The sequence below is a fragment of the Platichthys flesus genome, chromosome 20, assembly GCF_949316205.1.
Source record: "Platichthys flesus chromosome 20, fPlaFle2.1, whole genome shotgun sequence".
Classification (NCBI taxonomy): domain Eukaryota; kingdom Metazoa; phylum Chordata; class Actinopteri; order Pleuronectiformes; family Pleuronectidae; genus Platichthys; species Platichthys flesus.
In genome coordinates this window covers 5,742,452-5,755,824 of record NC_084964.1, presented here as the reverse complement: position 1 = coordinate 5,755,824, position 13,373 = coordinate 5,742,452, and the positions used below count along the sequence as shown (strand labels likewise).

The following is a 13,373-nucleotide window of genomic DNA, read 5'->3' as shown; positions in this document are numbered from 1 at the left end:
TGGCGGACAAATCCGCCAGTCAGTGACAGGTTATACAAGTGATCATACTATCGGATATCTTCTGCCAAGTGCTCTTCTATTTGGTCTATATTCGTTCTTCTAAATCTTCCGTGATTTCTGCCGGTATTATGGGGCATGAAACCGGAAATGCAGCTCCAGAAGGGATGTAGAGCAGACCAATCACAGCCTTGTGGGCTGAGTGAGCTTGCGGAGCTTTGCCGTAAATTTTAGAAAAGGGGGTCGACACCCGTCAGCACGTAAGGAGGGAAACATAAGCACGTAAGGGACCCGGAAGGGCTCTTGCGCTTACGGGCCCGTGAAAACGCAGAAGCATGTTTCAGGCTTTAGACTCCAAGTGTTAAAACCTGTTTTCCCAGAGACCCTCTGACTGTAACACCTATGCACTCTACTGCAGACAGTAGGATGGCCCCTGCTGTTAAGACCTTTTGTCTCAACAGAGGCACAGAGGTATCTCCAACGAATACACATCTGAGTCTGCCAAGCTGACCCTCACATGTTTTCAGTCTTAAACACACAGGAACACATCAGGATAATATTTTCAATCTATAACTCTGTCATTCCTTGCATGAAACATATCTAAATATAAAATCTCCCATCACAGTTCCAAACTATCTCTCCTGAGCAGTGAGGAGATTCTGTGCGCTTGCCAGCCAATAAATGAATTTGAATTTGATCGCCGGCTCATTTAGCAGAATGGGATTCTTGCTTAGCTGGGAGACAATTAGAAGCAATCAGCTATGAACACAGCCATTCCATAAATCTTATTTCCGAGCTGTGCTGAGCAGCGGTCCCACGGCTCATTCCAACCTCAAACAAGACAATCCCCCTACACTTTGCCTAAAAGGAACTGAGAGTATTGATTCTTCTGGGTGATAATTATAGCTTTCATTAACAGGGCCTGAAAACCAGAACAGTCTCCTCCAGTCATTTCATCCCCAGGACGAGTGTGTGTCTAGTCTCCCCCTAAACATGAGAGAGTGGTTCTATTTCACATCTGTGGAATTGATCTGGAGCAGGTGGGCAGAAGTTTTCAATAACAAGTCCGCTTTTGCTGAATCAGTGTGGAAGAAACCAAAAAACCCTGATCAGAAGACCACAGAGACATAAGTGGTGTTGTGTGGTGTCTGTTCAGGGGTCAATTTTCAAGATACCGCAGTGGTGATGGGAATGTCGTTAGTTTTGTAATTTCACTCAAATCCACGAATGTCGGCTTCATGGCAGCGCTGAAAGAAATCAACAAAGGCATTAGGATTCATCCTGTGGGACCCATAAAAGTTTGAATGGAGTTTTATATCAGTCCAATAGCAGTAGACATTTTTTTAACGATGGAGGTTTGTTCCAGTTCAGAGGGAGTTATTCCTCTCCACAGTCGCCAAAGTGCTTGCTCATTGTGGGAACTGCTCTGTACTGAAACCTAACAGAAAGACCCTCAAGCCACTGTGCCTAAATGTGGCTAAAATGTACAAACAACATAGATGAGCGAGGAAAAAAGATGAGAGGGAGGACAACTAAACAGATCAAATGATAGTCGAAGTAACGAGTATCATGGAAAAAAACAAATTCTGGTTTGTGTGTTTTGAGGGCCTTTACCTCACTACAGGAAGGGGCTGGCTCAGGCGGGAAATTGGGATTCAGCTCCAGTCCTCCTCCTCTGTTTTCTATTCTGTCTGAGTGAAGCAGGGGGAGCAGGAGAGATAGACTGTTCACTGTATCAGCACTCCAGGGGCTGCATGGCCGACCGCTACCACAAGGTGCCAACAGTTTCTCCGTCGCACAGAGAGCTTCTCTTCTCTATATGCACAGTCAAAGTAGGCCCAGATTTGAGAATTCATATAAGCCTTGCTATGCAGTGATGAATGAACATGCTGCAATATTGCAAAAGTGGCACAGCATCTGAGAGCCTGCAGCATTATAGCAGATGAAGAGGAGAGCCCCTCTTGAGAAACATATGTTCCAGTGCGCCACAGCTAACCTTGGCTAGTCAGAGGAGCTGTTTGTTTTGGGCTGTCTTCTCACAGCTTGTGTATGTGTGCGTGTGTGTGTGTGTTTGTTTGTATGTCGGTGTGCGTGTGAGCATGTGTGTGTGTGTAGTCCACTAATTACTCATGTTGGGGGGGATTAAATCTGTTTACACAGTCATTACAGGGACAAAAACTCTCCATACTATAAATCATCAAATCATTAAAGATAAAGGTTAGAGTAAGGTTAAGTTTAGGTTAACATTGACGTTAGTTTTAGTTTTAGGTTTATGTTTTGTTTAGGTTTAGGTAAAGGTTAACCATAAGGTTTGGGTAAGGTTATATTTAGGTTTAGGGTAAATGCTAACTTCAGAGCAGGGTTAGGTTTATATTAGTGCTGTCAGTTTAACGCGTTATTAACGGCGTTAACGCAAACCCATTTTAACGCCGTCAATTTTTTTATCGCGAGATTAACACAGAGCTGCCAACTCTCACGCTTTCGCCATGTGACACACGCTTTTGCATGTTGGTGGTTGACTAAGTCACAATAATTTTTTAAAACATCATCGTATCAGGCCGTCGTGAAGTACAAGGAGCGGGCGAGTGTGTGTGTGTCTGTGTGTGTGGTTCCAGATAGCGCACCGTAGCCCCGCCCCCTGCACCCGCGCACTCGCTCAGAGAGACACAGTGAGATCAGAGCTCAGTGACTCACTGCTTCTTAACTATGGAAACAGTGAAAACACAGAGTTTCTCTGGTCTCACTATAGGCTGAGTCCTTGTTTACCTGAAATGTGCACTTTATAATTTTATTTTGTAGCGCCCTGTTTGGCAATGTTGTTTTTCAATAAAATAAAACATTTGCATGAAGCAAGCCAATCCACTTGTCCATGTTGATAAAGCATTAAAAAAAAAAAAATTATGGGGAAAAAATAAATGAAGGGACATTTAGAATAGATACAAATTTGCGATTAATCGCGATTAATTTTGAGTTAACTATGACATAAATGTGATTAATCGCGATTAAATATTTTAATCTATTGACAGCACTAGTTTATATCAAGGCAAACATCAAGGTTTTTCAGTAAGGTTTGGGTTAGGTAAAGGATAACATTAAGGTTAGGTTTAGGTTTTTCTTTAGGTTTTGGTAAAGGATAACAATAAGGTTAGGCTAAGGTTTTTTAGGTTTGGGTAAACGCTAACTTTGGGGATAGGGTAATGGGTTTAGATAAAGTTTAACAGTAAAGTTAGGGTAAGGTTAGGTGTAGGTAAATGTTAGGGTTAGGTTAGGGTTAGTGTTAGATTCCAGTAGGGTTAGTGTTACGGTAAAGGTTAACCCTATTTTATTTGTGTGTGTGTGTGTGTGTCTGTTTGTGCATGCTACTCTCTGAAAAACAAGCTACTCTCTGATTGCTGCAGTAAGTATCTCTCTCTCTCTCTCTCTCTCTCTCTCTCTCTCTCTCTGTCACGATCTTCCAGTCACACGCACACACACGCACGCACACGCACACACACACACACACACACACACACACACACACACACTCACTCACACTATCTTGGGGCAGGTGTATTAGAGTGGTTGCTAAAAAAAGAAGCTCTCCCTGCTCTGACTTGATGGAGTTGCATAATGAGCATGATGTCAGCATTGTTCTTCCCACGGTAACAAGTGACGCTGACGGGCAACAGCTTCGGGGGGGGGGGGGGGGAATTGAAAACATAAAAGAGAGAACATCAACGCAACATGAAGGAGATTCTTCAGTCACAAAACACACCCTAGTTTAATCACAAAGTGACACTAAAATAGAGAGGAGCATCCCATTAACTCTATAGTGAGCATGAAGGGCCGAGGTATCCTCATAGACTCTTGTGAGGGTCCAGCTTCCGACCTAAATTAAATTCAATATTATTGTATTTGTTTTAGTCGCAAATCATAATATCCACATTATCTCAAGACACTTTTTATAGTAAGGTCAAGACCATAAATTGATAGTTCTCCCAAAAATGAAAATGAACTCATGATCTACTCACCACTATGGTGATGGGGGGGGGGGGGGGGGGGGTGTAAACAGTGTGGCAGCCGAATTCAATACAATTTAAGTAAGGAACAGTTGAATAACCATCATGTTTCAGCTATGTCAGACTTTTTATTTTGTATTTTTTATAATGAGAATAATACGTGATAATTATAGATGTAAAGATGTTATTCATGATAGCAGTACCAGTTCATATAATGATATAACAATCATGATGATGATGATAAATCTTCATATTAATAATTATCACTTATTAGTTTAGATTAGTATAATTAAATATATCAAGCTAACGTTTCCAGGATCACCAGCCCTGGCTTTGATTAAATTATACAAGGGAGTAAATGAAAGCTTGGGGAGTTTAATTATGGGCCCACAGTTCACCTTCAACCAGGTTAAGCAGACTGAACCTGCTGGGAAGTTTGATCCACAACAATGCTTTCTGCTGACCATTTTTATGTAAAATATAATACAACAAGTTATAGATTGATTATTGCTGCCTGATACTCATGGAGGAAAAAAATCTGAATCGAACAACGTTATTGATCCCTGTGTTAAATTCCTCAAAGTGCTGATTTCACCTAGCATGTGCAGTAGAAAGTCACCCAGTGAGGCTTTGAATGAAAAGGTGGAGACGGCAGCACAGTTGAGTGATTGAGTTGATTTTAAATTGTGGACATGGTGCTTTAGCTGCTGTCGTTAACTGAATTCTCAGATTGTCTAAGTACTTTTGCATTTGAGAAGTTGTCCTGAGACGAAACAAAGACTAAAGCCTGAAACATGCTTCTGCGTTTTCATGGGCCCGTAAGCGCAAGAGCCCTTCCGGGTCCCTTACGTGCTTATGTATCCCTCCTTACGTGCTGACGTGTGTCGACCCCCTTTTCTAAAATTTACGGCAAAGCTCCGCAAGCTCACTCAGCCCGCAAGGCTGTGATTGGTCTGCTCTACATCCCTTCTGGAGCTGCATTTCCGGTTTCATGCCCCATAATACCGGCAGAAATCACGGAAGATTTAGAAGAACGAATATGGACCAAATAGAAGAGCACTTGGCAGAAGATATCCGATAGTATGATCACTTGTATAACCTGTCACTGACTGGCGGATTTGTCCGCCAGAAAAAGGCTACGAGGAGCCGTAGTGGCTATGTAAATAAACAATCGACGAAGAAGAAAGAAGGCGTCTCTAAGGTCGTCTTCGACAAAAAGCATTACTCCGCCTAGTGTTCTGGCGCGGAATTGCTTTGTAAGACGCGCAACGGTTGGGGAAGCATGAATGAAAACGAGTCTTGCGCCACAGCGGCGTGAAAAGACGCAGACGCAGTCGCAGAAGCATGTTTCAGGCTTTACTGTCACCTCATAGGTCAGTGCAGGATGGCCCGGGGGGGCTGCTCTCTTTCTGCTTTCTCGTTTTGAAATTGGAAGGTTTAAGGTTTCCTACTGTCACCTGTACTCCTGATCCTCCTCAGGATCTGAGCCAAATCCCGGATGACATGCATAACAGGCTTGTCCCTTTGAATAAGGACACAGCCATGTTATGGATTTCTTGGCTCGTGCAGCCTTTTTATTAACTTTCATATAATGTAAGCTCAGTGATTCAGGAATTTTTTGCCTCTACACTTTTTAAAGCTGCATTTATTTGTACTTACTGTTTACATTTATGGTAAATACAAAGCTATTTAGTTGCTAAATGTTACACTATGGTCAGTCTCAGCTGTGAATCAGGATGTTGCACCTTGAATATCCAATTAAAACCAAACATAAGGGAAAAATTTGCACTTTAATGAACTCAGAGTGATACAAACCACCCTAAATGAAAGAAACCATATTTTTTAGTTTGGTCCATGTCCCATCTACTAACATACAGGTGGGGTTAATTGCCTATACTGTAGCCAGCCAGCAGGGGGCCGATCAAGACACTTAATTGGCTTCACTTTTGGGGAGCTGTCATGTCGTCCATCTTTATTTACACCGTGGGGTCACCAGTCCAACGCTAACTTTCTATGCCAGTTGGTGCTGGGTAGATAGCCTACTAAAGAGGCCTTTTTCATTTGATCCATTTGTATAACAAAAATATTGATTGAAATACTGATCAGTTCAGCTTCAGTGTTTTGAAAGAAAGCTGCCAGAGAATGTTGTCAAAAACATCTGCAATCATTAGATGCAGGTGATGTTTGTGCAGATGTGCAATGACCAAAATAAGAATAGAACCTAAAATGTCCTAATAATATGCTTATGTAAACAAAAAGGCTTTGTGGGTAAGTTTATCTATATAGAACAAACCATACATACATAGAGGAATCTACATTCAAATCAGACAAATGAAAGAGAAGTTCACTTAAGAGAAGAACATTAAAAGTGAACACAGACCAAATGTTTGATTATAGCATCCAAACAGAACCCATACTGCAGTGTGACTCCTCCCTCTAACCTGAGAGCTGTTGTTTGAAATATACATCTAAAATATACCATGAAAAAAACCCTATTATGACTGCACTGTGCTAGATGTGCAGCTGGAAAATATTGATTTTGTTCCCAGACATTATAAAATAATGTTTGATGACATTGTCTTGACAGAGAAGAACATTTCAACTACCGTCCCTGGACAGTTAAGGAGAGATATAATGTAGCTGCCGTCTGAGTCTCTGTGTGATGAGTTTCAACTCTTTGATTGGTACAAACACAACGTTAGCTTTATCTTGAGAGTATAGCAGTATGAGGAAGTTCGTATTCCAACTGTTACTTATTCATTCGAGTTGCAAGTTTAACTGATGCCCTGTCTACATTAATGCCAATATTTAAAGTTTTCTTCTGAGTTTTGGCCTCTCGTCCAAATGGAAACTGCGTTTGAAGTCACCAAAATGGGATTTATACAAATACAATCCAGCGTGCACGTTTTCAAAAACTGTTCATGTGGCAGAAAGGTCTTGGATCAGGTGATTAAACAGATGTCAAATAACTATAAGCAAAGATATAAGTGGAGCAATTATGAGCTATTGTTTTTGGTTGTGACATTACCATCACCAAAAAATAACAAGCTCACAATGTTCTTCTCTGGTATTTGTTGGATCCCTGATGTACACTTTATTGCCATCTACTGGCCCAGCATGCTTATTTATATATAGAAACATAAGTTACCTAGGTTGTCAAGGAACTCCAGGTGCAGCATGTACATTTTTTGACAGAAATGTCATGGAGGCTTCTCTCCTCGGTAGTTTCCTGACAGCCACGGTCCTCCTGTCTGAAATCCAACATTCATCTATTTCATCAAAGAACAGTCATATAACTTACAGATCAAAAACCCATTCAAGTTTGAAGTATCACTTTCAAAACTGAGGGGAGAATATCAGTTAGAAAAAATATCCACAGAAATGTAGAAAAGGCCTTAATATCCCAGCAGTTGGATTTTCCCAGGAAAAAAGCTTCTCTGTTGTTCTCAAGTAATTTGAGGAGAAAAACTAATTGAAGTCAAATTTTTATGGGCTGCTGAAAATTACTGTGACAAATTGGTCCATGTCTGAATACAGGATCTTTGAATGAGTAGTATTACGAACGTGTTTGATTTAGAAATATTAAAATCTGTTTCATTATGAAGTGAATCCACATACTCAGCTCTGGTTCAGTGAGTGCTGCATTGTAACTTTATCTCTCTGCGTTGGCATTTTCCTTGATAGAGTCCAAAGTGCAGCAGTGATGCACTCACGGTGCAGTAAAAATCACAAGGCAATGCAGATCCCAATGTGTTGACACAGGGCTGCCTCCTTTCCACACAGACACACAACGCATTCCCTGCCTCTTTAGCCTCGTACAAGCATTGTGCTGCAAGAGAGATCTCAAGGGTGTCAACATCCGTGTATTTTTGTCACCTTAAAAGGAGGGCGCGTGCTGATTTGGAGAAATAGCAATCTAATTACCTCGTAGGGTTGGAGAAATAATGAGTGTAAGCACAGGAACGCAGCAGGAGGGGGAAGTAGATGCAGAGACCTCTATTGTTCAGAAGTGTGGAGAGTCTGAGGAAACCGACAGGCTAATAAGCCGGAGGAGTTTTCTCCTTGACGTCAGATCTATTTCTATAGCACACCACAGTGGAACCAGAGTCTCCCCTGCTCTGACGTATACACGCAGATGTCACAGATTGTATGGTGTGCACGGCAACAATTGTTCCCAGTTTTGAATGTATTCATGTGACAGCTGCACCCACACAAACACACATAGACACACCGCGAGCACACACGCACACTTAACATGCGTTCCTCATCCTCCTCCGCCTTTCTCTTTTCACTTTCTAATGTTTAGCTGAAGCCTGGAGATAAGTCCAAATATAGCCAAGGAAGGAGAGGGGGGGATGAGTGACTCATAGGGATCAACTGAATGTGTGTGTTTGTGTGTGTGTGTGTGGGGGGGGGGGGGGGGGGGGGCGGGGGGGGGGGGGGGGGGCTGAAGTCTGGTGGGACTTGAGCCTGAATAAACACTTACCCACAGGTCACAATGGGCACAGACTGCTGGTCAGGGTTAAAAAGGGTAGAAGCAGGTTAAGGTGGGGGCTAGGAAATGGATCGTCAATGTGTTTTCCAGGGGTATAGTGAAACAAATGTGTGTGTGTGTGTGGGTGTGTGTCTGTGTGTGTGTATGATCTCTAAATTGACCTGCACTGCCATTCTTATTTACGCGTGTAATACAACTGTAGTAAAGCTCAGATGCATTTTTGGAAATATCAGCCATTCTGACATGAAATTGTGTGAAAACACAGATGTTACTTATCACATGAAGGAAGTTTCCGATCAATTCAGGTACAGAGTCTTAATTTACATTAATTACACCAACCAAACTGAGCTTATCATCATGAAGTCCAGAATTTATTTAAGCAACGCTCCTGATCCTATTCCCCGATCCCCATGAAGCCTCATATGTAATGACCATTGCTCAATGAAACATTTCTCTGTGTGTCTCCTTCATAGAGAAGAGAAACATCTTTATGATCTTCCACCCACTTTGCTGAATGGTCCTACGGTTTGATAACAACTATTCCCAATCTTCAGTTAGTCAGGATGTTCTCATATCAGCCCAGATAGAATAAGAGTCTTCTTACAAAATGGATCCTCTGCGTCCTTTAGTTAAACATTTCAATAACATTTTATTTTTATAGAGCCAAATCATAAAATACATTATCTCGAGGCACTTTAAAAAGTGGCCATGACCTTAAAAATTATAGAAAAATGGCTCACATGGAAATGTATTGATATATGTTGTTTATTGTACAGACAAAACACCAGTTCCTCCATCTATCCACCTGCTGTGACCTCAGTAAAAGGTTGAAGGGCTCTTGGATAAATGTGTTTGAAAGGTGCACACCTGTGACCCAGTTTCTTTAAACTACCGGGTAACGAGTAACATTAAAATCAGCACCTTCAGAGTTAGTTCACGAACATTTGGCCCCAGGAAACATGAAAGTAACCAAACCTGCACAGACCTATACAAGAACACCTTGTACCAAAAGGCATACGCGTCAGCTGTGGTGCAGCTGTGGGGGGAGGGAGACGGATGAAAAACGTGAGAAAGGCAGTGACTCATCACATCTTGCTTCAACACTGCCTCCATCTGTACCCATGCAGAGGAGCCATCCTGGATATACAAAACCTGTTGTACTGCGTCACAGTAAATCTCTAATGGAGTGGAGTGGTTTTTTTTCAAGGCGGACTCATTTAAGTTTCATCAGGCGGCTCCTGAGCGACTGGAGGGAGGGAGGCTACTCAAATGCAGCCTGAGGGAGGAGAGGAGCTGCTGGTATCAGCTCGAGCCGCGCCTGACGACCAAATCAAACAGAGTGGAGCTTCGTCTCATCTCCAGGCCCTCTGCGCTCCTCTTCATCAAATTAGGAGCAAAGTAAAGGGTGTTTAAGTGGTCTATTTCCCTTATTACTGCAGAAAAGAGGTCAACAATCACACGGCAGGTTGCAGGATAACCTGCTGCAGGGCTCTGGGCATGTGTAAGCTGAAGTAATTAATAAGTAAGACTTTCAGTTTATTTTGTGATGAAGCTGGTAAGCTAAATAACTCCAGGAATATGATATACCTTATAGTGCAAATTCTAATAAACTAACATATCATTTGATATATGATATGCACATGGTGCGACTATGTTTCCCTGTCATTGCTCTATCCTCTTAGTATCAGTCCAAAAACATATTAAGTATCATATATGCAATGTGTAACATAAACCATTAAAGCTAAAAGCGCAGATGCAACGTTACAGTTCAGATTAGAGTAGGCCTGTGTATGTGTGTGTGTGTGTGTGTGTGTGTGTGTTTGTGTGTGAGGGTAAGTACATGAGACTTAACAGATTGTTCTACAGTGTTTAGGCTGTTATTTGTGTCAATATGTCTCAGCAATGCTGAACAAATCTGAGCCTGGGAGTGTCGGAGTGCCGCCTCATGTGGGCTTAGTGTGTGTGTGTGTGTGTGTGTGTGTGTGTGGGATAGTGAACACGATGTACCCAGGCACAGTTTTCCTGGGCAGCGTCCAACTGTAGGAGTCTGCTTGCAGCTATGTTCTTTGGGGACACCTCCTGTCACGTCTGTCCTAATCTCTGTTTTCCCTCGAACCTGATCTGCCCATGTGACCTCCCCTAATCCCCACTGATACCCCTCCAACGCCCTTGATTTCCTGTCTTCTCACCTCTTGCCTCTCCTCCTGCCCTTTCACTCCGAACCTGACCCGAGTTATTTCATGCTTCAGCAGCCGCTCCATGGTTTTTATACAACACCATAAACGCCCGACTCACCACACCTTGCCTTTGCCCTTATACTGCGTCCATTCTCACTTCTCCTCTGAGGGTTTGGGTTATGTAAAGTGAATGCTGCCTCCTGTGCCAAGCGTGCCGGCCCCCAATACACACTGACAAACACATACACATACTCACACACTCATACACTTAAGCACTACACCAACACGTGCACTGAGAATTTTAAGTGGTCATCCTTGAGATCCTTTCGTTTTAATTTGGGCAACTCGTCTGGTGCTCAGTGCTTTTATAACTCTGTGGTCAGGATCTTTCTGTTGATGAAGAAAATAACTACTCTTCTTCTTCGATTTAAAAAAAAAGACAGCCTCGGTGCCAGGCTCTTTCTCCCAGGAGAGACGAGGGGAGGACTGGGTACTGTGGCAGTGTCAGCCTGGCTGCCAGTTTGTCTTGGAGGTAAAAAATAAAACAACAACCTTTACCCCAATTGACTTCACATTATTCACATTATAGAGCAGCACTAGAGACATCTGTGTAACTGCTGACTGACTTCAATGATTGGTCTCAGTAATAAATTTAGGTTTGATGTGCTAAAACATGCAGATATATCAAGACATTTGCTGCTTATATATATATAAATATAAATGTGTACGTGTAATGTACATCTGGTGGTTTCCATAGCTCTGTTTAATTTTACTTATAAATTTGCATGGAGCAATGTCGGAATACAAATGTAAAAATGAACTTTCCCTCATTTATTAAATTCAATTCATTTGATTTTTAGCAAAGTAAACATGAAGGAAGAGGGTTTTTGTTGATGTCAAGTTAAACTGTGTCATGTTAAACTGGCAGAAGATAAATTAATTGTTAATACAAGACTTAAAATGGATCCTTTTTTACAGTAGAAGCTTCTCTGGATTACACTCTTCCCACAAGGAGGAGGGAGGCGGGTCCGACAAGCATGTGGTGGGTGAGAGAGGGAGCAGGGACATGGACGAGGGAATGAGGGAAACGCTGGGATGAGCGAGGGAAATCGGGGTTTAAGGGCTTTGCCGCGCTTTAACACGAGCAAATTATTCTGAGCCTGCAAACAATGGAGCCAAGAGAGGAGGAGGACTCAGCTGAGATCAACACCATGTAGGAATTAATGAAGTTCTCTGCCAACACACAGCAGAGAGCTCCACAACCTGGAGGCTGGAGACACTCTCCCAATTGTGTCTCACACTTCATTTTCCAATAATAACTGCTGCTCTACGACTTAGTCAATTTGTGTCAGTTTAAGTGATTTGTCAAGGAATTGACAAAAGTTGAGCAAAAAAACAGAACCTCACTTACTTCAATATGTACCCAATGCCTTTTTTTAATTTCAATTTGACACAACTGTGCCTAATTGTCGTGGAACAAAGACCAGGCTCCTTTACTTAAGTAACATTACACATACCAGAATGTCAATTTTATAATAAAATAAAATAAAATGCTTTCATCAATATTTCATAAACATAGGTTGTGAAACTGTTGCTGTGAACAGCAGGGATTTTAACTGAATCCTTAAAATAAAAGTCTTGTACACGACCTTGCAGTCCACAGAATGTTAGCTACCTGCAGGTGAACAGATGTGGAGCGTTAAGCGGCCAAAGAGCCAGGTGATATTCCCAGGAGACAAAAGAACAGTGGTGGAGGAAGTACACAACGATTTTGCTTAAGTAAAAGTACACCACAAAAATTATATCGTAATGATTTAAAAAGTACAGTAATTTGCTGATATATGAAGTTGAGTAAAGTGAAAAGTAACCGGAAATAAATCTACTTAAGTACAGATACATAAGAAATATGTACTAAGTTGCTGTTGTGTATCTACTTCTTGTGTTATTGAGCACCTGTTTGCAAACACTTTTACACAACTAACTATACCTGCGAGGAATAGAAAATCCACTCTGACTTCGACAGTATTGTTCAGTGGACCCCACGTGGGCACTAATCAATCAATAAATGCAGGTTTAGGTGAAGATAACAGCAAAACGCTCATTGTCGTGCTGTTGTTTTAGACTTTCTGTTGTGCACTTACAAAAAAAATGTTTTATTAGCTAATCAAATGTTAAAATGATTGTACTGTAGAACACACGCACAAATATAATACGTACTTTAAAAAGATAATCTTAAAAGGAGTATTATTTTCTAATGCAGAATAAGATTTTACTAAAGTAGGTACAGGTACCTCCAAATCATTACTTTCCACCACTGGCAACAAATAAAAACAACAATGTTTACCTGGAACAAGCATTAATCGGGATGTCCTCTTTATGCTATTAACAGTGCCAAGAACAAGGTGGACCGACTCCTCTGAGCCAAACATAGATGGTTTGTTTGGGTTTGCTGAATCTAATCTGAAGTGTCTTCGTGACCGTGTCAAGCTGCAGGTAACGAAGAGTGTGTAACATGGCTCAGGGTGTAAAACAGCTGATAGATCATGTATAGATCCTCACACACACACGCACACAAACACACACACACACACACACACACACACACACACACACACCCTGATTAGGCTTCAAAAGCTGATTGCATAATGCGTGATGCAACAGAATCAGGGCAGTCGAGATTGAGAACCTCTCTCTCTCTCTCTCTCT

The 13,373-nt window shown here is 41.8% G+C and overlaps 1 long non-coding RNA gene across 1 annotated transcript in view; it reads right to left on the bottom strand.

Annotated features, from left to right (window-relative positions):
* The window catches only part of LOC133931925 (uncharacterized), a 30,102-nt gene extending 16,975 nt beyond the window's left edge, over positions 1-13,127 (bottom strand). Inside the window, exons 1-2 of the long non-coding RNA XR_009911931.1 lie at positions 13,012-13,127; positions 7,144-7,246 (exon numbers count right to left, since the gene is read on the bottom strand). This is a non-coding gene — a long non-coding RNA (uncharacterized LOC133931925). The remainder of the gene's footprint in view (positions 1-7,143; positions 7,247-13,011) is intronic.
* Between the last annotated feature and the right edge of the window lie 246 nt (positions 13,128-13,373).